The sequence below is a fragment of the Camelus dromedarius genome, chromosome X, assembly GCF_036321535.1.
Source record: "Camelus dromedarius isolate mCamDro1 chromosome X, mCamDro1.pat, whole genome shotgun sequence".
NCBI classification, from domain to species: domain Eukaryota; kingdom Metazoa; phylum Chordata; class Mammalia; order Artiodactyla; family Camelidae; genus Camelus; species Camelus dromedarius.
This window is the reverse complement of record NC_087472.1, coordinates 83628230-83652299: the sequence shown is the minus strand read 5'-3', so window position 1 is coordinate 83652299 and position 24070 is coordinate 83628230. Positions and strand designations below refer to the sequence as shown.

Genomic DNA, 24070 nt, shown 5'->3' with positions numbered 1-24070 from the left:
CCAGGAAACCTAGGTTGAGTGCAATTAATGACCCTTACTCCTCTCCTCCCTACCCACCCCCAGCAACACCCCCTCCGGTCTGGTCCCTGCAGGGCTGGGTTCCCACTTGGAGTCTACACAACCTGGGGGCAAATCCAGAATAAACGGTCCATATACCACAACTTTAGAGGGGGTGTCACTGCACTGCAGTTTCCATCTGGGCTCTGGAAATAACGCGCATTCACTGCACCCCCCCACCCCTGGCCAGGAACAAGCTATACCATAAGGCTATTAACAACAGCTATCATTAGTACACACAGGAAGCACAAAGGAACTTTTTACGAATAAAAGATGCATAAGACACAGGGTCCTGAGATCTGCACCCGGGTTCCTGGCTGATTGTGTGCCGCCTCGGAGTCCTGGGAAGACTGGAGATGAGGGTCAGGGGAGGACAGGGGCGCCCACTTTCTTTACAAGGAACAATAGGAACCCCATGTCTGCTACTCAGTCTTGGAACTCAGAACACCCCAAACAAAGCTGTGGGAAAATTGCGGTAGAGATGGGGGCCCATGAATTTTTGTAGCTGTTCAGAGCTTAATTACTCCTCCTTGATCCGTGGGACTAGACACGACACCGCCAAGGTTAAAATGCCCCGAACAGCGCCGAGCAGATGTGAGCGAGCTGGCAGACGCGCAAATGAGGCCTGCCTCGGAGCACGATAACAAGTGACTAATACATTGCATATCGTTGAAAGAAAATTATTTTTCTCTAATTTGCATTTGCTTGGGGGAAAAAAAAAAGCCAACCAGAGTCCCTCCTCACAAGCAGGAGTCTAATCCTGGAAATACAGCCCGGCTGCTTTAAGAGAGCTGGAAGGAGGGAAAGACTGCCAGTGTTTTGGCAGTTGCAGGCTTGTTTATCTTTCCGCCTTTCCTCCAAGGCGAAACTCGTTTTGCAAGCAACATTCCTACAGAAAATGGCACACGTCATAAAAAGAGACCAATTTATAGAACTGGCACCGAAGTTCATGTATCATTCCAGAAGCATCTCCCAGCTCCCCACTAGGGAACCCAACTAGATGCAGAAGTCCACATTAAAACTCAGAGAGGGTAGACCTGGGGGCGGTTCAGGGAGATGAACTGCAGATATCCTGCAGACTGTCCGCCCAAGGGCCAGAGTCACACAGAAGAACAGGCTATAGAATTAAGTCAGCTCTAAAGGATCCTCTAAAGCCCCGGGGCCAGGGCTGCAAAAGCTTCAAACTTGAGATTGGGGGTGAGCTGCTTTTTTTTTTTTTTTTACACCCAGCTTGCCCCAGGATAGCCCAGGGGCAGGCCCATCTTCCTGGACATCCCAAGCCCTGGCCAGGCATGCATCTCCAGGGCCGGCCAAGCGGGGGATTGCCGCCACCCACCAACTGTTCTCCCTCCCACCCTGGCGCCTCCCTGCAGTGCCTGGCAGAGGACCAGGAACTCAGAGAAGGCCTGTGGCTGTGGGCATCTAGTTGATTAAGTCACCGAGTGGGTGGTGCTGTGGGCAGACCTCAAGACAGCACCGTTGGTCCTGCAGCTGAAGGCAAGTGCGCTCTTGGAAACGGGAAGGCGAAGGGAGGTGGGTAACCAAAAGTCGACCTGCACCCCTCCCCTCCCAACACCTCCCCCCCACTTCGGGTCCTGAACCTACACACTTGTGTTTCCAATCCAGGAAACAGGGCAGAGTGCGTAGAACACAGCGCCCGCCTGTCTTTCGAACTTGTCTGAATAACAGGGCCATTTCAGAGGAAGAACAACGGCCTTCAGAGCGTCTGCAATTTCCAGAAAGCCTTCAGTTAATAATACATTCTTTCCAACAAGCTTGCTTTAGGGCTGAAAGTTATTTTCCCAAATCTTAACAACCCAGTCGCAAGCCGCTGGGGCTCCAGGTCCACAGATCCCAGCCAAACCCCTCCAGACAGTTGACACTCATGACCCCGCAGGCCTTCTCCTGCCTCCTCCCCCTGCCCCCCACTTCCCCAGCCTAACAAGTTCCCCAAACCACAACACACAAACCGGGGCGCGTCCACCCCAAGCCCGAGAGCCATAAAGACATGTGCTGGGGGGATCGGGGTCGGGGTGTGGGGCTGCTAAGAGCTTTCTTGAGTCTGAGGACGCCCTGGTGAGGACACCCTGGCCAGAGAGTGGCGGCCACCTCTGCAGTTCTCCGCGGGCCTGCATAGTGCGCGCTTTGTGTGAGTGCCGAGGAGGCACAGCGCTGCTCGCGCACCAACAGCTGTCACATTATTTGCACTCGCTGTAAACAGCCTTCACATTCCCCCCTTACCACATAGTTAAAGCCAGACTAACAATCCACAGTTAGAGATCAAACCAACAACAGCAGCATTGTGTCTGCCTTCGCACCAAGCCCAGCAGCTGGCAGGTTTCTCCGGAACAAGGGACCCCCCCCCCCAGCCCCTCCAGGCCCCAGCCAAGGCTAGCCAAGGCAGCAGCGCGTTTGTCGCCGCTGATTGTTAAAGAACACAGCCACTTCGCACAGACAGAGAGTTCGGGGTGGTTCGTCGGCCCTCTCCCAGAGATTCCTCCTCCTAGTAGTAGCTCAAGGCAGGCCCCCCCCCCGCCCATTTCCTCAACTGTGAATAAAGGGTGTTCAGACTCCCAGGGTTGGTTTCTCGGCAAAGCGTGGGCCAGCCTGTCCAGGTCATGCCAGGGGTCCTGGAGCTCCCTCTGCCCTGTCCCCAAGGCCACGCAGCTTGGGAGCTTGGCCCAACGCCTAGTGTGTTCCAGAAAATTGTCCACCTCCCTGAATCCTAACTGGTCGCCCCACTGATCAAAATGTCTCCTTTATGATTTTTGGTTAAGTCGAACATTTCCATAATCGTCATTATTAGCGCAAATTACACGCCTAATCGGTCCTTAAATAGATTTTAATTAAATAATCATACAAGGCTCATTTTATGACTTAAGAAAGGCATTACTTTTCGTTATAAAGTTTCCACCAGGATACAGAATAACGACAGCAGACAAATACTTAATTCTTTGAAAAAGTACCAACAGCCAATGGGCAGAGCATCGTGAAAGCAGACCCCTGTTTCACACCTTCTGGAATCGAAGTGGAGGCTGGACAGACCACAGCTGCACAACTTTCCTCCTGAGAAGGGAGAGGGGGTTTCTACTTCCAAAGCATTATTTCTGTCTTCTCTTTGGGGCCAGGGGAGAGAAACCCCAAATGCTCCTTTCCATTGCCTGTCTGAAGACATTTCTCCAGCCAGAAGTCTCTTCTAGAGACCACTCCTCCCCACCCCCATCTGTTTTCCACCTCTTAGTCTGCTAAGAGCCATGGTGCAAAGCAGGCAGGCTGTGCTTGTTAAATGCTGTGTAAAATGCTGTTAATAAAATAATAAATACAAAGGATGGAGGCTGCTGGTTCCATGGGTGTTTTGACTGGAAATGCCTTGGCACTTGTCATGTGTTTATGGGAGGGCAGACAACTCTAGGATTTACATAGTTTGGACATTTCTGTACTTCATTTATTCTTTCCTAAATGACGTAGGCCTAGAGCTATTTCAAGTTTGCATTTGTACAGAACTGTTAAATGCCTAAGAGTTTCTCCAATTAGACCAAGTTTTAAATCAGACCCAAGGCTGGAACGTACTCTCTGACTCGCCCTACTCCACCCCTCAGCCTCTGTTGCTGGAGAAAACAAACAGACCCTCAACAACAATTCGGTCCTTGCTCTCCCCACCTTCGCTCCCCCACCCCGTGGGGCACCTAGGGCAAAGGTTAAGGTGTCTTCAGATTACAGTCAGGGCCCTGGCGACACACACACTGGAAAGCACTGCAGTTAGGCGCATCCTGGCCATCCTCTAACCTCTAAAATAGTGAGCTAAGATGGGGGGGAAAACTGCTGGCCTGGTAAAACCCACTGTTCACAAAACAATGTCAGCAAAGGCTGGAAGGCATTCTTTAGAGAGGGACCAGGGATTCGTGCCTACTGAAGCTCTTTCAGCACAAAGGCTTTTAGGGGAAGAAGGGAAAAAGAGGGAGGGGGGAGAGGAGAGAAAGGGAGGGCTCCTGTTTCAGAGCCGGCATCCCCAGAGAGTCAAGAACCAAGTGTAGCTTCAATCAAATGCTGACTTCCCCTCTGGGAGTCGAGTAGGAAACCTGATCACAGTAGCTTACTACCGGCCTGGATCCATACAGGTCTGGTTTTCTTCTCCTGCTAGTAATTTCTTTAAATACATATCGATATAAAAGAAGCAATCCCTGGCAGACTTTATTGAAAACCACACTGAGACCTCATAACATCCGGACTTAATCCCTATCAAACAAACCACAGCACCTCTGGCCTCTGCAGCAGGCCAGACCCTCTCACCTCTTCCCACCAGGTCTCTCCCCTCTAGCCGCGGCTGTTCCCTCCCACACCCCACCCCCACCCCAAGAATGATGGGAGGACTTGCCAAAGAGCACCTAAATACTGGTTCTGGAATCAATTCCTAACCATATAAATGATCCCACTTAGGGGGAGGGAAAAAAATCCAAGACCTTTCATATGGAATCCTTTAAAACCCAGAATGCAAAGAACTGTAACAAAGGGAAAGAACCCACGGAGGCAGACCCAGAGGAATACACTCAGAGGGGAACTTCACCTGCAGGTTGGTCCCCAGACACTGGCCTAAGCAGGTCTCAGGGGGTCTCAGAGGGCCTCAGGGGCGGCAGGCAACGAAGAGCAACCGATAGGAACCTGACCAGTCATTCAAAGCAATTACTAATCCTCGGGGCCTACTATGTGCCAAGTCTTCTTCTTTGATCCTAAAGGTGGATAATTATTCCCAGTCTTACAAATGAAGAAACTTACTGAGGCTCAGAGGCCATAAATAACTTGCCCCCAAGGTCACACAGCTAGTAAAAATGGGCCACGGTCAAACTCAGTCCTGGAGTTGCGGAGAGGAGCCAATTATTGGTCTAATTGTGCCATTTGAAATCCCCAAGAAGTTCGGAAGGCTTCCTGAGCCCCTGTATTCATATACAGGGTGAAAGAATAGCGCTTAACACCCATGTAACTCAGTCCACGGGGAGCCTGGAACCCAGTTTCTCCTACACCCAGTAAACTCTTGGTCCATATGTAGTATTTCGCAATTTCCCCCGACATCCTACAAATCTCCCAACACTGGAACACCCTGGTGTGAGGCCAGGGATCCCAATAAGGCTGCATTTCCCCTCCTCCAGGAGCCCAGAACACGCAGGGGTAGGTGGGTGCTACTCTTAGGTCTCTGCAGAAAGTGCTGACTCCTGCTACTAGAACTAGGCTTCCCATTCTAGTTTTGCCACATAAAGCAGTAAGTCAAATTATCTAGACAGAGCAAAAGCCCTTTGGAAAGAGTGCCTACACCTACCTTTCCTAGGATTTTAACCAAAAACCTAGGGACCAAAGTGGGCTGGGAATGGGAATTGAGAGGGAAGTGGCTTGCAAGATGCCAGACACCGGGGGGGGGGGGGGGGGCGTGAAAAGCCAAGTCCCAAGAGAAGCTGGGAGCTGGGGTATCTCTCCTTTCCCCAACTTCTTGTCCCAGCAGAGCTGGGTCATCGCCCAACATCCCCTCCTCACCCCATCTCCAATTTCCTGGTCTGCCCCAGGCTTTCAGATGCTCTGGGAACTATCCACACCTGAAGCCACAGGCTCCACACCCGAAGGCCGTCTCCAGCTCGGCTCAGAGGAAAAGGGGAACCGGCAGACGCTCTGCCGCCCCTGCGGGCTTCCTGGTCCCGGGCGGGTGGCCCGTCCAGAGGCCGAAGCTCCGAATGTGCGAAATGGCTCCAGGAGCGCCTGGGGCGGGCAAGGGCCTCGGCAGCGGGAGGGATCGAGGCGATGGCGGCGCCGGGTCCTCACCCCGCTAGCCAGCCGAACACGCCCCGGCGGCCCGGCCGCCCCTGGCTCCCGGCCAGTGGCTTTCTCTTTTTTAAACTTTCCGGCCTTGGCGATCACCGCCGATCGGAGCAGGGTTTCCCGCCCCCACCCCCAGCTCGGGGCAGGCCCTTCCAACCTCCGGGGAGGTGACCCCCGCCCCCGGGCACCGCTAGTCGTTGGCCCCAGGAGACCCCCCCCCCCGCCACTTGGGCCACCTGGAGAGAGCCGCTTCCCGAAGCGATCAGCGTCCGGCCGAATCTGGGACTGCTGCGCCCGCAACCTCCAACGGTCCGGGCCTGCCCGCGGCGCGCATGCAGTAACGCCCCCTGCTCGCGCTCCCTCGGAAAGGCCAGACGCTAGGGGAGGGGGAGGGGAGGGAAGGGTTATAGGCTGCTTTTTTTTTTTAATTTAACTCTTCAGATGCAAGTTTTGGGTGTCCTTGTTATGATTGCAAGCGCTAGGGTAGAACAATAGAAATGGGGGGTGCCGGAAATGGTGCAGGAAGACCCCTATAACCCTATAAACCTCTCCTCCCCTTCCCAGTTACTATTAGCATTAAAAGACCCCAGCGCCTTCAATGCAATAGTGCCTGTTTATAACTTTTTCCCGCTGGGTCCCCATACCTTAAACGAGCCCCCTCCTCCCGTTTCGAAATCACCAGGGCAAAGATCGCTCCCAAATTTGTGACCTCCCAAAGCTCTTGCACCTTACCTGCTCTACCCCAGGCACCCTGACCTGACTCACCCCCCCATACTCCCAGTAGTTCCTCTGGTTTGCACCTAGACAATAAATTTAGTTTAATTTAGCTTCCGGTCTTTAATTTTAGCAGGTCTCCTTTTTGCATGCAAATCAATATGGCAATTACCATCTAAAAGCTCGCCCAGCCCCGGGTCAATGTAAATTGATCATTGTCCGCCTTCCACAAAATAACACCGGGAGTCTGTGGTGCATAATGAGATTATACTGGAAACTGTCTTTTAGATCACAAATTATATTTTATGCTGTCAGGATCTTCTCCTAGCGGACTTCCCTGCTAGTCTAATCACGGGGTACCAAGCCCCTGGGTGCTGAGGGGTGATGGTTGGCCGGGGAAACATGGCTCTAAAAAATAACCAAGGGTTGACACCCCCATTTCCGAGACCCTCGACTGGCGGCAAGCGGAGATGAGCTTGCGCTGGGAAAGGGGGCCTTCTACAGAAACGTCGCGGAAAAGCATCGTTCATTAATTTTCATCCATCGGAAGGTCAGCTATCACTTTCCGAGGAACACATTGGGGGCAAACAGTGAGAGCCGTCGGGCCGGGCTGGAGGTTGGTGGACGTCCGGGGCCAAGTGCTCCAGACGCAGGAGGCCTGGCCACCCCGGGGGCGGCCTGAGGAGGCCTTCCACTCCTGCCTCTGCTGCTTCTCAACCCGGCCGCGGCCACCTAAGCCCCGGTGGCGCAGCCAGACTTGCAAACCAGACGGAATCCTGCGGGCCGTACACACAAGCAAAGCAGCCGGGGCCGGCCTCGGTCTCCCCTCCCCAGACTGGGAGAGGCCCCGCCGGCCGAACCGTGTGAGCAGGCGGTGAGGCCTCCAAGCCCGGAGAAGGTCCTTTCTCGCCGACAGCACGGCTCTCCCGCCCCCTCCGCGGCCCCCAGGGCACGGGTGTGACCCTGGAGCCTAACAAAGAGCCTTCAGAGCTCCTTTCGGCCTCCGGCTGGCGGGGGAGGGGTGGGGCCCGCGGGGGGAGGGAGGAGGAGCGGCGGCCCAAGTGGACCCGCGAGGTCCCCCGCCCCGCTGCGCCTGGCTGCGCCGGCCGGGCCCGGCGCCCTCGAGGAAACCACCAAGGTGGCATTGTCAGGGCCGCCGGGCGCTCCAGAGGACCGTCCTGGCTGTCCTGGGATTTGGGCGGCCGGCGAGCCTCCCGCCCAGCCCCGCGGTCCTGCCCCGCCCCGCCCGACCCGGCGCGGGCTCCACCCGAGTGCGGTCTTCCCAATAAAAGCTGGAATTCCCGGCTGGGCTCAGACAAAGAGGGACCGCGGCAAATCGACGCCGCGGGCAAACCAAACCCTAGCCTAGTTTACGTGCGCGTCTGGGGTCACAGAGGCGCCTGCTAATCCACCCTACGCAGGCCGTCCCTGCATGGTCTCCTCCAGGAAAAGATTAAAAAAAGAAGGAAAGACTATCTCCCCTTCATTCCACCGAGAGGCCGAACTTCGCACTTCTTTCGGTTCAGTTCTTATCAGTGCACTAGGCCCTGCAGCACCTTAGCAAGCAGGACTTAGAGCAGCGCAACATCTCTTCCTCCTGACCCAGAGTGGAAAGCTACTCCTCCTTCCTCCACCATCCATCCTGTCAAGGTCAAGAGCTCAAAATCTTTTAAACATCCTCCTACCTGCTCAATACATGTCCTCGTCCTCGTTCTAGACGGGAAGAAACTATCACCAGCAGTAATCCTAGTAACTGAGGGCCCTCCACCCTTAGCTAGGTCCCTTTGCCCTCAGTTTCCCTCTAGCCAAAGACACATGATTTCCCTGTGAATGAGTGTGCGAATGTGGTTGTGTGGCCCACGCTTCCGTGCCCCTGTCGGTCTCACTGGGCAGGAAAGTCTCCATCAGGCATTGAGGAGTTTTTGTCATTCAGCCTGTGTGTCTAAGCATGGATGTATGCATATGAATGCTTTTTGTGTTTCCAAGTGACCCTCTTCACACCTTTTAATGGGCTTTTGTCTCTGGAACGAACTTACAGAAATTCTGCCCCAGTTTCCAGCTCAACAAAGTCTGGGATTTTCTCCTAGAATATGGCTCTAGGTCTCAGTATTTGCATATCCATGTTTACATTCCTCTCGGCCAATTCTTTATCTCTTCTGTATCTCTTGTTCCATGTGGGCATCAGAGCCAAAGTGTCTTGATTTGTCTCAGCACATGTCATTCAGGCGTACATCTTAATCTGTGCACTCCTGTCTAACACGTACACCTCCCTACGATTTACACTCTTGCTTTGCCTATAACACTGGCTCATTCCCAGGCCAGACCAATATGGGTTTGCAGCTTAAATGGAACTAGAGGATCACCCTGAGACTACAAACCCTAAAAGGAAGAGGACTGGGAAGGAGAGGAGTGTTACTAAGGATTTATTTATATATGGGGTAACCCACCCACCAATTTCAACCTCTGTAAAGAGCTAGACCAATGTCTGCAGAGCTGTGCTAAATTTTTAGACCAATTCAATGTTGGCCCCCATGTATGTGTATACAAATGATCGATCCTGTACACATCACTATCCAACTCCTGTTTGGAGACGTCTCCCTGCACATATCTGATTCGAACTCTCCACAAGTTCATGGTTAAAAGTGTGTCTATTTACACAGACAACTCAAGGACCCCTTTTCTCTCTCTGATTCATACCTATACACATTGGTCTGGCATTTCAGACTCGGGTCTTTGGTCTGCAGCAGTCTTGGTCAGAGGCCCCACCCGACTAAAGCTTTGAGCAGACCTTCCTATACTGGATCGCTCGCAGGAATTCTGAGAACATTGAGGTCTACCTCTGCATCTCCCAAACTCAGTTCCTTAAGTGAGGGTGCCCAGTGTATATGTTCACACCTCCCCCATTTAGAAGTACCAGGTCAAATTAGATCACCCACCAGCCACGTTAGGTTTGTCGAAGAATCGAGCTCAATGCACCAGGATGCGAGTGTGCAGACACAGAAGAGAAAGGAAAACCCTAGGCTCAGACTCCCACCCCCACCTCCACCCGGGGGGGCTACTTTGCCTCCAGGAATTTTTACTAGGCCCCTGCCCTCCCCCTCCCCTTACCCTCTCCCCATCGCCTTTAAAGGGTTAAGAGAAACCTTCGCAGCCTTCCCTCAACCCTGGTCTCGGGGCCCGCAGGCTTGCTCGCTCACTCGCGGCTCACGGGAGTCTGCCGCCGCCTCCGCGGCCCGCCCCCCCCCCCCCGTCCTTCAGCCGGGAGGGAGCCTGCATGCCTGTCTAGACCGATCTATCACAGGCACACCAACAACACCCGCGAGAGCGCGGAGACCCTGCCCAGGTTCCCCTGCCCGCACGGTTCCCGGCGGACGGAACCCTGGAGCGTGACCGCGCCTGCGGGGCGGGGGTGGGGGTGGGAGCCTACGGGCGCTGGCCGCCCCGAGCGCACGGCAGGTCCTCCCCGGCCCCGGCCCCCAGCGCTCCCGTCAGCCCGGCTGCCGGGGCACAGTCACAGCTCTGCGCGCTGGGCAGTCCTATTTTTATCTTGTCTAATCCCAAACTGGGCGGGGAGCACAGGCATCGTGCTTAGAGAACAAGAGATAGGCGAGGGAGGCGGGGAGGAGCAGCCAGGCAGCGACGCGAGCGGGAGCGAGTTAAAGACACAGTCGAGGCGACCGAGAGCAGGAAGAAAGAGCGGGCTGCGCGGGCCTCGAGGCGCCGCACGCAACGCGACTCCCGGCGAAGTTACACTCGCCTCCCCGCCGCCCCTCGCCGCCGGTCCCTCCCCACTTCCCAGCGGCGCTCTCCGCAGCCCAGACCGCGGGGCCCGTTCTGTGTGGGAGGCAGAGACCCGGCCGGCCCTGCAAAGGGCTGGAGAGAATCGCTAATGAGCTGTGCGGCCCATTGATCCGGAGAACACTTCCTAATTAACTCTCAGTCACCTACTGGTGACAGCGCCTCAAAGGACAGCGCAGAGGCCGTCCGAGCCCCAGCCCTGACCTGCCCGCCGAGCGCCTGGTGCCCGAACCCCGCGCGCTCCCCTTGCTACCCCAGGCAATCCCGGTGAGTGGCGGCGTAAACCCGTACACTTCAGGCCAGCCTCGGATTAAACCCGGACGGCATATTAATCACCGCCATCTCCCCGCCTTCCTCCACGCGGTGAAATCATGCCCCAAATAAACACGAGAACCCACACTGCAAAGCCCAGACCAGATAGCAGGTCGGGGGTGGAGAGGGAAGGGTCCAGAAACAGACGTATTCTCCAAGTGTCCACGTACAGGAGTCTCGGAGGCTGACAATTAAAATGCCTTCCACACAAGCAATTCTGTTGGCAAAACCGAATCCAACACCTCGTAAGGATTGATTTCGGCCCGCGGTGTCCGTTTCCAGTGCCACAGGAAGTGTCAGATGGCTAGAAATACCCAAGTCTGTCTGCGTTCACCACCCACCACCTTCTGGGGTGGGACATTTCCTCCTCGTTTTTATTCCCAGGCCATTTTAAGGATTTTTCTCCAAGAGGCTATCCCTAGAACCAAATACCACTACCCCTCCTCTGGCCTTCTCTCAAAAAAAGAAAAAAAAAAAAACAGCTAAAACCCTGAACTGTCTAGTCTAGACACCGGAGGCTGTAAGAATACCTATTTGAAGCGCGCTGGTTTCTTTTTAAGGTTTGTTTTTAAATACACATAACCCTCCCCCTTCCTTCGCTCTTCCATTGCCCCAACCCCCACCCTTCAGGCGCCGGCGGCGCGCGCCCTCGCGCGCGGGCACTCACAGCCTCTAGCTGGAGATCGCAGACTTTCTGGAAAAGATTCATTAACAGCAAATTAAGCCTCGCCCGTCCTCGGCCTACACGCGGCCAGACTCAGCCGTCTCAGAGACCCGGGGACGTGCCCACTCGAGAGTGCAGGCGGCGGGAAGCCCGCCGGGACCACGCGTGTCTCGAGCAGCCCTACTCCGCACACACAGGGCTTGCTTGGTAAACAGTAGGGGCAAGTCGCCGCCGCCCCGAGCCCCAGAGTTGGCGGAAGCTCTGCAGCGCAGCCGCCCACCCGCTCCGAGCGCGGGTCCCGCAGCGCGGCGGCGCCTCGCCCTCCGCGACACGGCCGAGGATCGCGCCGGGGTGCGCAAGTTCCTCTTCGCCCTCAGCCTCTGCGCCGCACGCCCCCCGAGTGGGACCAACTTCCTCCGGCCGCAGACTCGCACACGCCCAACAGGGCTTCCCACCAGGCTCCCCGCTGCCCAGTGCAGGACCCAGGTCTCGCCCCCCCCCCGCCCCTACTCGCCCTCCCCCTCCGCCGCCCCCGCACGATCTACCCCCACCCCTGGGGGTTCACAACTCAAAACCAATTCCGCGATGTAGCGGGGAGGGTGGGGGTGGGCAGGGGTCGTGGATTAAAATTTTAAAAGAACATTTACAAAACAAAGCGTCTGACCTGGCGGGCGGGCGGACGAGCCGAGTTGGAACCCCTCGCTCTGCTTGATTTCCTAGTAGTTTTTTTTTTTTAATCCACGTGATTCGCGCTTTGGGGCAAGCCAAAAAAAAAAAAAAAAAAACCCGGGACTCCCCTCCCGAGTTGCGCGGTGGCGGCAGGTCGAGCTCGGCTCGGCCCAGGGCGCCCGCCACACACACCCTCGCGCACGCACACACCGTCGTTCCACTAGCAGGAACCAGCGGCCCCCGGAGAGGCGAGACGAGGCGGCGGCGGCGGCTGGGGGTTTTTACAGTTCTTTCCCGAGTCGAAAAAGAAAGCAGACGGGAACCCGCCGCCCTCCCCTTCCTGCTCGCGAGCTAACGCCGAGCCGAGCTTCCCAGCTTCCAGCCCAGCGCCCCCCCCCCCCGCGCCCGACTCGCGGCGCTCAGAGACGACCGCGCTCCCGCGCACACAGGAACACACTAGCTGCAAACTTCCACTCCGCGAACTCCCCGCTCTCCTCCCAGCCCCCCAGGGAGGCGGCAGGCCCCCCCCGCCGCGCCCCTCCCTCCCCGGAGCCCACGCGGGGCCGCTTAGGTTGGCTGCATTTTTAATAACTTATAGCTATGAAATAAAAACGAAAGCGAGCAAAGCCGCCAAAGGGAAGCGCGAGGCGCAAGCTTCACGGGGTACGCGAGAGAGTCGGAGGAGCCACCCGCCGCGGGCGGGGGCCTCGAGGGAGGGGGCGGACTGCAGCCCGCGGCGCTCCCGCCCGCCAGCCCGCACGGCCTCCCCAGGGAAAGGTGGTCCGGGCACTGACCTGAAATCACCGGCCGAGGAGTAAGCAGGGAGCCTGCAATCCGGCGCTTTGAAGTTTTTCCCCGGAGCAGAGTCGAGGCGGCGAGGAGAAGCGAGGGGCGGCGGGGTGGGTCGGGAGAGGTGTGCGGGGTTGGAGGAAAGTGGGGTGGCGACGTTGGCGACAGGAGAAGGAGCCGGGCGGGGAAGCGCGGCGAGCAGCAAAGTTTGCCGTCCCCGGCTGCCCGCAGCCCGCTCGCGGCGCCGCGCTCGCTCGCCTCCCTCGCCGTCTGCTGCCAGCCGGCTGCCCTCGGGGTCGGCCCCGCCGAGGGGTGGGCTCTGGGCCGGGTGGGGGCGGGGCGGGGCGGGGCGGGCTCAAAGCCTCCGGGCAGGTGGCGACAGCCCCGCGCGATCCTCCGGGCTCCGGCGGCTGGGCCGGGCTCGGCCGGGCTCAGCAGCTCCCGCGCCGCCGCTGCTGCCGCCCGCGCTCGGGCAGGAGCCCCAGCGCCATGTTGACGGATCGCCGCGAGCGCCCGCTCGGGCTGGGTGTGTGAGTGTGTGTGTGTGTGTATGTGTGTGTGTGTGCGTGCGTGTGTGTGTGTGTGAGTGTGTTGGCCAAGTCGTCCCTGCGCGGCGACAGCGCGGCTTGGGCTCCCCGCCCGGCGGCTCGCGGGCTCCCCCTCCGCCGCCGCCCGCCTCGCTCCCGCTCTCGGTCGCGGTCTGGGCTCCGGCGCGTCTCCCCCGCAGCCGCCGAGCTCGGCCCGCGTTCAGCGAGGAGCGTAGCTTTGCCTCACCTTGCCGCTGGGAGCCCGGGCTCCGTCTGCCGCCGCACGCCGCGATCCCAACGCGTCCCCCCTCCCAGGTTCCCTCCTCTTCCTCCTCCCCCTCCCTCCGCCCTCCCGCCCGCCCTCCCTCCCTCCCAGCAGCCGCCTCCCCTCCCCCCGTAGGCGCAGCGCTCGGGCGACAGCCGCCCGCCCGCCGCCGCCTCCAGCTCTCGCAAGTTTGAGCTCCCCCAGCCTCCGCTCACCCTCCGCTGCGGAGCCTCGGCGGTGGGGGTTCGGAGGGGTGATTCCCCAGGAAAGGTTTGCACGAGTTTCCCCAGCTGTCACCGATTCCCGGCGCGTTTCGCCTCTCTGGGTCCGAACCCCGGACCACTTGCCCCCCTCGCCCCTTGCCCTCCCCTCCCCCGCTCGGACCGAGTTGGCTGCGCACACCCGTCCCCGGGCGCGCGTCCTGGGCGAGCCAGAGATCGACTCCGGAGGCGGCGGCGGCGCGAGCGGCCCACTGATCCCGAGCCGAGGGGATGGGGGGCGGCGGGGGTGGCTCTCCCAGCCGCTCGCCGAGACTCCCCTCGCTACCCAGAAGGCCAGTGGAGGACCGCAATTACCATAAAGCGCCTCGCACTCCGCTCAGCCAAAGCTGTCAAACCCCAGCGGCAGTCGCCGCTGCCTCCTCTCACCACCAGCGCTTCGCTCTCCCGGTTGCGCGTCCCCTCCGAGACACAGCAGAGCCTGGCGAGTGCAAGTTGGAGCCCACCCCCACCCCGGGTCTCCCCTTCCTCCCGGAGGAACCCTGTCCCATTTTGGTGTCAAGAGCTACCCGAAAACACCACCCTGGGCAACAGTGGCCATTCCGCCCGAACTCCGCGCCCGAGTTCCCCGGACGTTTCAATTGTGTGGGAATTGTTTGGAGAGGCGGGGGATGGAGGAGACAGCCCGTGGGGCGCAAGGAGGCGGGGGTGGGGGTGGTAGGGGAGCGGAGATGGGCCAGAATTTCTCCCCAGTCGAGGGCATTTCATAGTCTGCATCTCAGATGGTTGGAGGGTCTGTCCTGGCCCCTCGCCCCGGCCTCGGGAGATTATCTCCCGCGTTTTATTTTCCTTGGCAGGGAGCAACTTTTGGCTTACACCGTTCGCCCCATAAATTTCCACTCGGTAACGTCTTGCTGATCGCTGCTCGGCGGCGGCGTACAGCCTGCGCCCGCAGCAGTTCAATTCAATTGACACGTATTGAGCTTCTCCAGCGCACCCGGCGCGGCGCTGGGCGCGGAGGGGGGGGGGGAGGGCGGGGGCGGGCGGGCGGGCGGGAGGGGGAAGCGGAGAGGCGAGGTTCCGGCCTCCCCGGAGCGCAGGGCCTCTAGGGCGAGCCGAGAAACCCCAGTTCGTGAAGCGGGCGGGAAGGGGTGGGAGTGGGGGAGTGGTGTTCCGGCCTAACCGCACCCAGACCGCGGGCCCGAACATCGCGGCAAAAGGTGACCCCAAGTCGGTTGCCGGATGGGGTCTTTTTATGCTGACGGTGGGGGAGTCTCTTTCTGCCTAAGGACAAGATGGTGCAGGCTCGATGAGAACATCAATCCGAAATGGAGGTAGCTTGTAAATCCACACGGAAAGTTTTAAAATATCCTGGAGTGTCTCCATGCCAAAAATAATCAAAAGCATCTCAAGTTGATAACTAAGTCAAGGTCAAGGCCAAAATCAGCTCTAGCTAGCAGATCCCTTTTAAAAAATTAGACTTAATACTGACTGCGGGACTGGTGTTAAGTGCGACTTTATTTATTCTTTTTTAGTTCTCAGTACATAGTTGTAAAAACAGCCCTTTTCAAAGCAGAAGTGAAACATCTCTACCGTTTGAAACCCGAAACTTCGGGCAGAATTCAATCTTCATGCTCCAGAGCTGCTTATAACAACTGATGCAAAAGACAGGCGGGCAAGTGCCCCTGCCAGCAGTCCCCTGCCCTGCTGAGCCGCCACCGCTTCCAGGACCCGCGCCTGCATAATGGAATGTACGCCTTTTTCTTCCCAGTCTTTCTGGAGGTGGATGTCTCTGAAAGCTAACCCACACATTTTTTTAATCTCCGGTAACAAGCAGAAAGACACCTGGACTATTATGCTGTAAAGCTATTTTTTATAAAGACATTTTAGGGCCAGACATTAAAAGTTATTAGACTGAACGCATGCGAGTTACAAACACAGCTGGAGAAAAGGCCTCTGGTTGTGTGTTGTAGCAACATTTCTTTTTGAAGCGATTCCTTTTATTCAAAACAAGTCTAAAATAACCGGGAAGGCTGAAGTTGGGTATTTGTGGGGAAACTCTCTGAACGCGGTTCCAGGCAAGGAGGCCGCTGTGCCACCGTGGGCCGCGCGGGAGAGCTGGCCTGGGCGGGTGCGGAGCCGTGCCAGGCTCTTCCGGCTCAGTTAGGCCGCCACAGAGACCCTGGCCCCATGCCCGGCCACCTTCTCTCTCCTTCCCTTACGTCCCCAACTCTCCCCCAAGGCACAGGCTTTTCCCGGAGTTAAGAGTCGCATGTAACCGTCCAGAACTTTTGGAAAATCCAGGAACCAAGTGAAAGCATGGAGCCCGCTGCCTCTCCGAGTCCTGTGGCCTCCCGGGGCTGCTGACAAAGGGGCCTGTTTGTCTAACTTTAAAAGTCCTAGAGTTAAAATGAATTGGGGAGGGGGATGGCGCTGTAAATGTGAAGGGGCCTACAGGAGGGCTGACTGTGGGAGAAATTTGATGCTGGAGACAAACAGACCAGTAAATTCGCCTTTGACGTAATTTGCAGCATTCACACCCCACCCCCACCCCCACCCCCGTTTTTTAAGGAGTCTTGCCTCCGAGATATCCTCCTCTCGTGCAGGCTGGTGGGATTAAAGGGTTTCTCCACCATCTCCGAGGGATACATTTTCCAACTCTGGGATTTTTAAAATATCTTATTAAGGGAGTCCTCAGAGACATGAATGTGTGTGAATGGGGGAGGGGTTCATGACTCCCTGGGAATTAAAATGTGAGATCTTTCCCGAGGTGCTTTAAAGCAGAGGAGGGGTGGTGAGTTTACACCTATTGGCCTGGTTAGTTGGAATTGTTCCAAGGAGGAGAAGCAGAAAGCTCACGAATGGCATTCCGATCTTGTGTCCCCACTCGGGAAGGGGCTCCGGGAGCTGAGGACACCACAGAGCCTGCAGCGTGTGCGGGCCTTCTCCTGCTCCCTCCTCCCCTGCCCTCCCACGAGTCCCTCAGGAGCTGACCTGGGGGTCAGGCTGTTACACTCGGCCCTCAGCAAGGGGAGGATTTCAATGAAAGCAGAGGAGGAGGCAGCAGAGAGAGCCAGTGAGTGAACTCAAGGGAGGGGAGGCCGCACAGGCGGCGGAGGAAAGGAATAAAGAAATAGGCACAGAAAGCAAGGTCGTTCCAGCAGAGATGCAGGGCTACCCCTCTCCCACCTGCCTCTTGTCCCCTCGGAAGGGTCACCCGGTTATAAGCTATGGCCCTAGGGTACGCTTCCGCTGTGGACTCTACCCAGCCTCTGCAATTGGACAGGCAGGTTAACGCTTCAGGGAGCAGGCCTGGAGCCTGATCCCCCTTTTCTGGCCAGGCTGACTGTATAAGGCCTGCCAGGCCCTCTTCCACACCTTCAACCTCCACCTAGGCCTAGGGGAATTGTCATGCATCCTGGGGTTAGGTTCTTACCCAGTGTTTGGGGGATCCTGGGACCCCAACATCGTGTGTGGGGTTCATTTGTAACATATGTGCGGGGACTAAATCACAAAGCTCTGTAGGCCCTCGATGGCCCTCTTCAGAGGATGTTCTCACGTCTATGATGCTGGTTATTGGAATAGGTGCGATATGGGTGATTACAGATAATGCATTTTCACTTGGCATAGTGTGAGCTAGCCCGTTAATGTTAACTATTTTGAAACACACACAAATAACCACACTAATAGTCTTCCCTGGTCACTTTGTAAAAGAACTCTGGGCTTACCCAGTGACGCTTAGAAGATCCACTGGCCCATCCCCCAAGCACAAGGCATCCTTGCCTCAGGGATTTCAGTTATCTGGAAACATCTAAAGGTAGCTAGCTGCCTCCCCTGGCCAGAGTCTGCTAGACTTAGGGATTGTCAGGTTGAAGATGGCTGCTCTTTCTGCCTAGTCTTTGAAGGGTTTGGGGGCATTTGCGGGAGGAGGGTCTAGAAGGCAGGTCCAGCGTCTGGGCTGGATTTCAAGCTCTGACCAGGCACCCGTGGATGAACTGCCCTTTACACCAAGGGGCTTGCTGCTTAGATGGGTGTCAGTCGAATGAGCATAAATACTGGTGCCTTGGGGAGGCCGGGTCTTGCTCTCCACCTGGCTCCGGTTTAAGAGCCCTCGAAGCTGCGGCACTGGGTCGGATGCTCCTGTAGATAAACTCGGATGCCGAGTCCCATCCTGGGTGCTTATTTAGCGAGGTCCCTTCAGCTCGTAATTTACCCGGCCAGGGGCAGTGAGTGGGAACCGCAGGGAGAGGGCGCGGAGAACACCAACTCCTCGCCCGCCGACCCAGCAGGCCGGCCTTCCGCCCCAGCCATTTTGTATACAGCTTCCCTCCTCCGAGGCCGCGGGACCCCTGCAGACAAGCACCACCCCGAGCCCCTTGGCAGAGACTGGAGGGATCTGGAAGGATCCACCAGCCCCTAGCTCGGGGCAGGAAGGGAGTACGGCCCAGCGGATGGAAATGCGGTGCTGATCTGTCCCTAAATACCTCTGAGGCCCCCACGAAGTCGGGCGCAGAGGTGAGAGGCGCGAGGTGGTCGCCTCTGGAAGGTCAGCCAGGAGCAAAGCTTGGGGCTAGCGCAGGGCTGGGGATTCCAAACAGCCTAATCCGTGGCACTCTCTCCCATCCCCTCCTCCGGGTCCACTCTGCTCTGCCTTGATGCTCCCCCACATCCCGGCGCCTCCAGCACGTTAGCAGTGGAGCAGCCCCCAGCCAGGGGTGTGGATTGGGGGGTGGGGGTGGGGGACGCAGGGTGGTTTGTGTTGGGAGGGCTGACAGAACCTTCTGTGTGCGGCGAAGGAAGGAGGCTAATGCATAATGCACAGCGCCTGGAAGCCCGGCCATTAGCGGCCTGTCGGTGACACAGACAAACGACTGAGAGGGAGGAGATCCAGCTCGCTCTAGAGTTTAAATATACCAGCGTGGAGGGGAAACGCCATGATTTAAAAGTGTGTGTTTGCAGACACTCGCATATATTTTAATGATTTCCAGCAGGCCATGCGTCCCAGCTTTGCATCCCCCTCCCCAAAAGGGGGATGTGTATAGAGGGGAAGGGGGGCATGAAGGCAGAGTGTGAGGCCTCGACCCGAGACCCACCGCTAGCTTTTGAGCGATGAAATGTGCAGCAGGGAGAAAGCCAGGCCTAGGGAAGCCACACGACCCAAGGCCATCCCCAGATTTTTTTTTTTTAATCTGGCCATCAGGCTTCCACTCGGAACTGGACCTTCTACGTTGTACTAGAAAGGCCTGGGGGAAGGAATAAACCCTGCTACCTTGGCTTTCCCCAGGCGCCCACATTTCTGAATCTTCCCTTTCCACTGACAATCCAGAGACCTCATTCCTCCCCGTTTAACACACCAGTGTTTTTTAGCAATTAAGGCGAGAAGGGGGTGGGGATAAAGATAAGCCAATTTTTTTTCCGCCATGCAAGTGTGAAAGATAAGATAACGCTAAGCTGAGGCAAAGCGGCTGCTTACAACCTCCCCTCAGCGATTTTGATCGGTCACTTCTTATCTCGGAAAAATGCTCCTTTGGAAAACTGCATCAAAAAAAAAAAAAAAAGAAAAAGAAAAAGGCTGAAGGAAAGCATTTTCATTTGGAAGTGACATTTAAAACCCACCTCCTCTACACCAGCACCCCCCTCTCCATCCACAGGGCTCCCCAGGAAAAGTCGCACCTCTACTACGGGGTTTCAGGCTTTCTCGTGGGGGACAGGATTACCTAGTGTAATTAGGCTGAATAAAACCAGGGATGCGTGATGAGGATGTATCCTGCATCCAACCCCAAGCTCGCAGCCGGGTTTTCCTTCTCTGAGTTACTGATCGGCGTTTGTGTTTCACCATCGCGCTCGTGTGTTGAAACTAAACAGGTAAGTTATATTTGGGACGGTCATATAACTATGTCAACACGAAGTGGTTGTTAATGCGAAATACTAAGAAACTCTGCTGATTTTTACAGGCCCCTGTAAAGGAAGGAAAAGGCGTCATGTGGCCCGGAACCCGAGAACTCTCGGCCGAACCGGACTCTCGGGGAGTCTTATAAAATCCTTTTCTCCGCACAAAAATCTCACGAAGGGGTTTCCGGAGACTTTGTATTTGTTGAGGGAGGTTTCGGTATTGAACTCCAGGCCCTCAGGGCGGCCTGTGAATTCCCCCCCGCCCAGGCGCTGGCCCCAGATCGCAAACATCAAGACAGGCGCCCCAGGCCGAGTTGATGAGCCTCTGCGCCCACCTCCGGCTTAGAGCTCCCCAGCTCCCACCTCTTCACCCCCCATCCCGGGTTCGCACCTCGGCGCTGGGTGCACACTGAGTCTGCTCCCTCTGGGCGAGCCTGCACGACCTAAAGCCCGGGGCCAGCCGCGGCCGGATAGTCCCCGGGGAGCCGAAACCGCCGAGCGGGGAAACCCCTCCTCTCGCCCTTCCCCGAAAAGCCTGGCCGCGGCGTAGGCGCCGAGCAAGCGGGCATCCGCTGACAGCCGGGCCTCACGTAAGGCCCACACGCGTCCCATTAGTCAGCCTGAGTTCCCCTCGGGCGAGCCGTCTGGCGCTGCCCCAAGGCCGGGCGCGGGCGGGGAGGGGGTGCGGGGCCGCGGCGAGCTGGGAGCGGGGCGGGGGCACGGGCTCTGCGGGGCCCGGCCAAGCTCGGTTCCGCGTTCCTGGGCCCGCGGGTAAGCTGAGCCGGCGGGGCAGGCCGCTCCCAGGCTGGCGCCGAGGCGCCGAGCTGCGCTTCACGTGCCCGCCATATCAGCGGCAGCGGCGGCGGCGGCGAGGAGCGGGGGCAGGGAGGCGCGCCGCAGCTCCCGCGGGGTCTCCGGCCCCCGCCTCCCCCGCCCCGCGGGGGTGCTGGGTCGGGACCACCCCGCAGCCCCCATCCCCGCGCCAGGCGAGAGCGGCGCTGCCAGACGCCGAGAGGCTCCTAGGGCGCCGCTCCGAAAGCTACGCGGCGGCGGCAGCAACCAGGGGAGGGTGCTCCTCGCAGCCGCCCCGGGAACTTCCCAGCCGCCCCGCCGCCGCCGCCGCCGCCGCCGCTGCAGTAACCGGGACCGGAAGCCCTTGCGCCGCCCGGAGCGGCCTCCTCAGGCCCCCAGGGCTGTTCCAGACGGGGGCTGGCCGCGCGTCACCCTGGATCCCTCCCGGCCCCAGGCGGCCGCCCTAGCCCTGGGGCATCCCCATTTAAGACCGGAGGACCCTTCTCGCGGTCCAGTGAGACCTCCCTCTATTACCGCCATCAGCGCGACTCCCCCCGCAGCTGGGACGGGAGGGGAGCGGAGCCGCCACTCCGGCCGGGCAGGAACACCTGCTCCCGGGCCCTGCAGCTGGGCGCGTGGTGCCGGGAGAGGCTGCCTACTGTTGTGTGCAGAGATCGCAGAGGAGAAAATGGGGCTCCGAAGCTCAGGGCCAAGCGCAGCAGCGCCTCGGCCGCCCCCATCTCCCACCGTTTCTGTGCGATCAAGCTCGAAGCTTGGGGACTCGAGTCCCTCTGAGGGTCGAAGGTCCGCCACCCCTGGGATCCAGCTTCTGGCCTTAAGAGGTCGTTCGCGAGACAAATGGGGCAAAACCTGTTTTGGGAGCCTTCCCAGTGTCCGCCCCCGCTCTCCAAACCAGACACACTCATCGCCCCTCGGCCCCTACTCTAGCCTCCGGCGAGGGACGTGAGTAGGTCATGGCGGCACTGGTACCAGGTTCGGACTTTGCCACTCCGTGTGGGGAGGGCCGATGGACCCTCCCCATCTCTGTGCCCCGAGGAGATCGAGCGGCCGAGATGACCCGCGCTGCTTGTCCTGCCTCACCACCCCCTCTTGCCTCCCCCGTCCCGCCCTCCCCGGCGCTCCTGGCCCAGGGCCCGGCCGGGGAAGGCGTTGTTTTGCCAGCGGGAGCCGAGCGAGTGCGCAGAGAAAAGCCTCCCTGCTCTAATGAGAGTGCACACAGCGCTGCAGCGAGGAGGATGATTACCCGGCGGGCGGGGGGGCGCGGGCCCGGGCCGCGGGCGGCGTGTGCGGCGGCCCCGCGGGCCCGGAGTCCCCGCCTGTCTGGCTGCTAATCGCACGCTTTCTGCTGTTACGGAGGCAGGCGGGAGCCGGCGGCCGAGCCCAGCGCCGGCGACTCGGCGGGTGACACGGAAACATGGCGCAGCGCCCCTCCCCCGCCCGCCCTCCCCGCGCTCCCGCCTCCCGCCTCGCACTTCCTCCCGCCCGCGCGGCTTTTGCAGTTCTAATGCTCTGCTGTCGGCCCGGCACCATTAAGCTAGCAGCCGCTTCTCGGCCGCCCCGCGCGTCTCTTTCCCCTTTGTTTTCGGGGTCTATAGAAATCGTTTGCTTTTGTCCCGAGTTCTCGTTAAACCAAACTTGTGGTGGCAACGGAAGGCGATGCGGGCGGGGAGGGGCCCGGGGATTTTTGGCAGCAGCCGACCAGAGCGTGGTGGAAACTTCTCTCGCTGGGTTCCCCGCCACCCCGCCTTCCCCCCTTCCCCCTCCCCTCACACACACAGGCCAGTCGGCCTGCGGACGCTTCCCCCTTCTCCCCCGAGAGGCCTCAGCGCTCCAGGAAGGAGGTCTGGGCTAGAGGGACTGTGACCAGGGGAAAAGAGCCTAGGGTGCATGTCTTTGGGCCCCGAGTTTTTGGCACTCTGTGACCTCGCTCTTTGAAGCCCTGACTTGCCTCTCTCTCGCTTTGGTCATTGGGGCTTTGTATCAGCCGGTGGAGAAGGAAGGGGAGGGAAGAGAAGAAAGTGGTTCACGTGTGTGGTTTTTATATTAAGGGTTTGTTGGAATCTCTCACCTCCAACTGTACAGCCGCTTTTATAGGATCTCGGGTGAGAAGGGGGAACGTGGGCCCCACAGGGGAAAGGGTCAGAAACCTAGGCCTGGGAGCTGGATCGTACTCTACTGGTCGGCTCAGCTACACTCGGTCCGCACGCGGGGTGGGGCGACCCTGCAGAGTGGAGGACGGACGGGAGGGCCCGGTCCCTTGATCCAGGAGACGCCAAATCTCCCTCCCTCCCCCCGCCCGCCGCCCCCGCGAGAGCGCAGGTCCCCCTGGCGCGCTCCCCAGCCCAGAGCGCACGCCGTGGCTCCGCACCGGAGCTGCTCAGGCGGCAATTTTTTAAGCCTGCAATTAAGCGAGGCGTCGCCGTGTCCTCTGCTAGTGTCGATCCTGTCAGTCGCACATGGCCTTGGTGCTCCGGTCCGAGGCCCCGCGATTAGTCACAGGCTCGCTTCGCTCCTTCCCTAATCCGCCTCTGCAGGCAGCCTGGGGACGCGGCCGACTTGGCGGCGCTGGCAGGGAGCCACTGCGCGCGGGGCGGGACGCCCGGCCAGTACCAGCCCCGCTGCGCCCGAGCCAGCGCGGGCCCCGGGGTGCGGGCTTGGGACTCCCTCCCCCCTTCACAGCCCCCAGGCTGGGGCGGCGGCGCCCCTCCTCCTCTCGCCCCACTCCCGGGCCTGCGAGATCTATTTGTGTGGTGTCATTTGCATAAAAATAGGACAAGTGTTTCAGTGCGTTCGAACGCGGGAGGCGAAATCCTTATTGATGTGTCTGTGTGGAGCCCTCGGTTGTCGGAGCGGTTTGATTTAGGGTGTTTGTGTTGCCTTCTGCGAGAAATGAGAGGAAATCCTGCGCAACGCCTTCGGCGGCCCGGGCCCCCCAGAGCATCCCCTCTGCACGGCCCGTAACCGTCCACCGCCTGGACCCTGGCGCGCCAAGTCCACAGCGAGCAGGTTGAGGGCCAAGCAGGCGACCCATTATGACTCATAAAACCGGGCGGCCTAATCACCAGCTGCCAACCCGTTTACGTGTGGCGCTTCCCAATGCTCCCTTCGCCTGGCCCGGGCCTCCAGCAGGTTTGCCCCGGACACGGCTAGAGCCGCTCAGTGGGGGCTAATCAAGTGGCCGCTCGTTCCCGTCGGCGGCGCGGCTTCCCTTCCCGGGCGACCCCCGCTCTCCCGGCCTTTGCGCTGCTAGCCAGCAACTCCTCAGCTTGGACAAATAGCTGGGAGGGCGCCGGCCGCGCGGAGCCAGTAAATCAATCATTAACTCCCCGGCGAGGCCTGGCCAGGGGAGGAAGCGGCGGCCAGAGCCGAGTCCGCGGGGCGAGGCCCCCACCCTGTGTTGGGAGCCGTCCACGCGCCAGCAGACAAGGTGCGTGAAAGTGGGTCCCCCCAGGGCCTCCCAACCCCCTCCAAGAGCCTCCGCCTGCAGGGCCTTGCAAGCCCGCACCTCGCCTCGCTGGGCAGGTCGGGTTACTGTGCGGCCCCCGGGCGG

General features: G+C 58.9%; 1 protein-coding gene across 12 annotated transcripts in view; it reads right to left on the bottom strand.

The window, feature by feature from the left end:
- The window catches only part of BCOR (BCL6 corepressor), a 113635-nt gene that overhangs the window by 32733 nt on the left and 56832 nt on the right, over positions 1–24070 (bottom strand). For 9 of the 12 annotated variants that reach the window (XM_064483276.1, XM_064483281.1, XM_064483283.1 and 6 more), the window contains exon 1: positions 12811–13097. The exons of 1 other annotated variant lie outside the window; for it this stretch is intronic. The gene's annotated coding sequence lies outside the window, so the exon portion shown is untranslated. Of the gene's footprint in view, positions 1–12011; positions 12151–12810; positions 13098–13579; positions 13637–24070 lie in introns of those variants that run through there. 2 more of the 12 variants (XM_064483277.1, XM_064483278.1) reach the window with 2 other exon arrangements.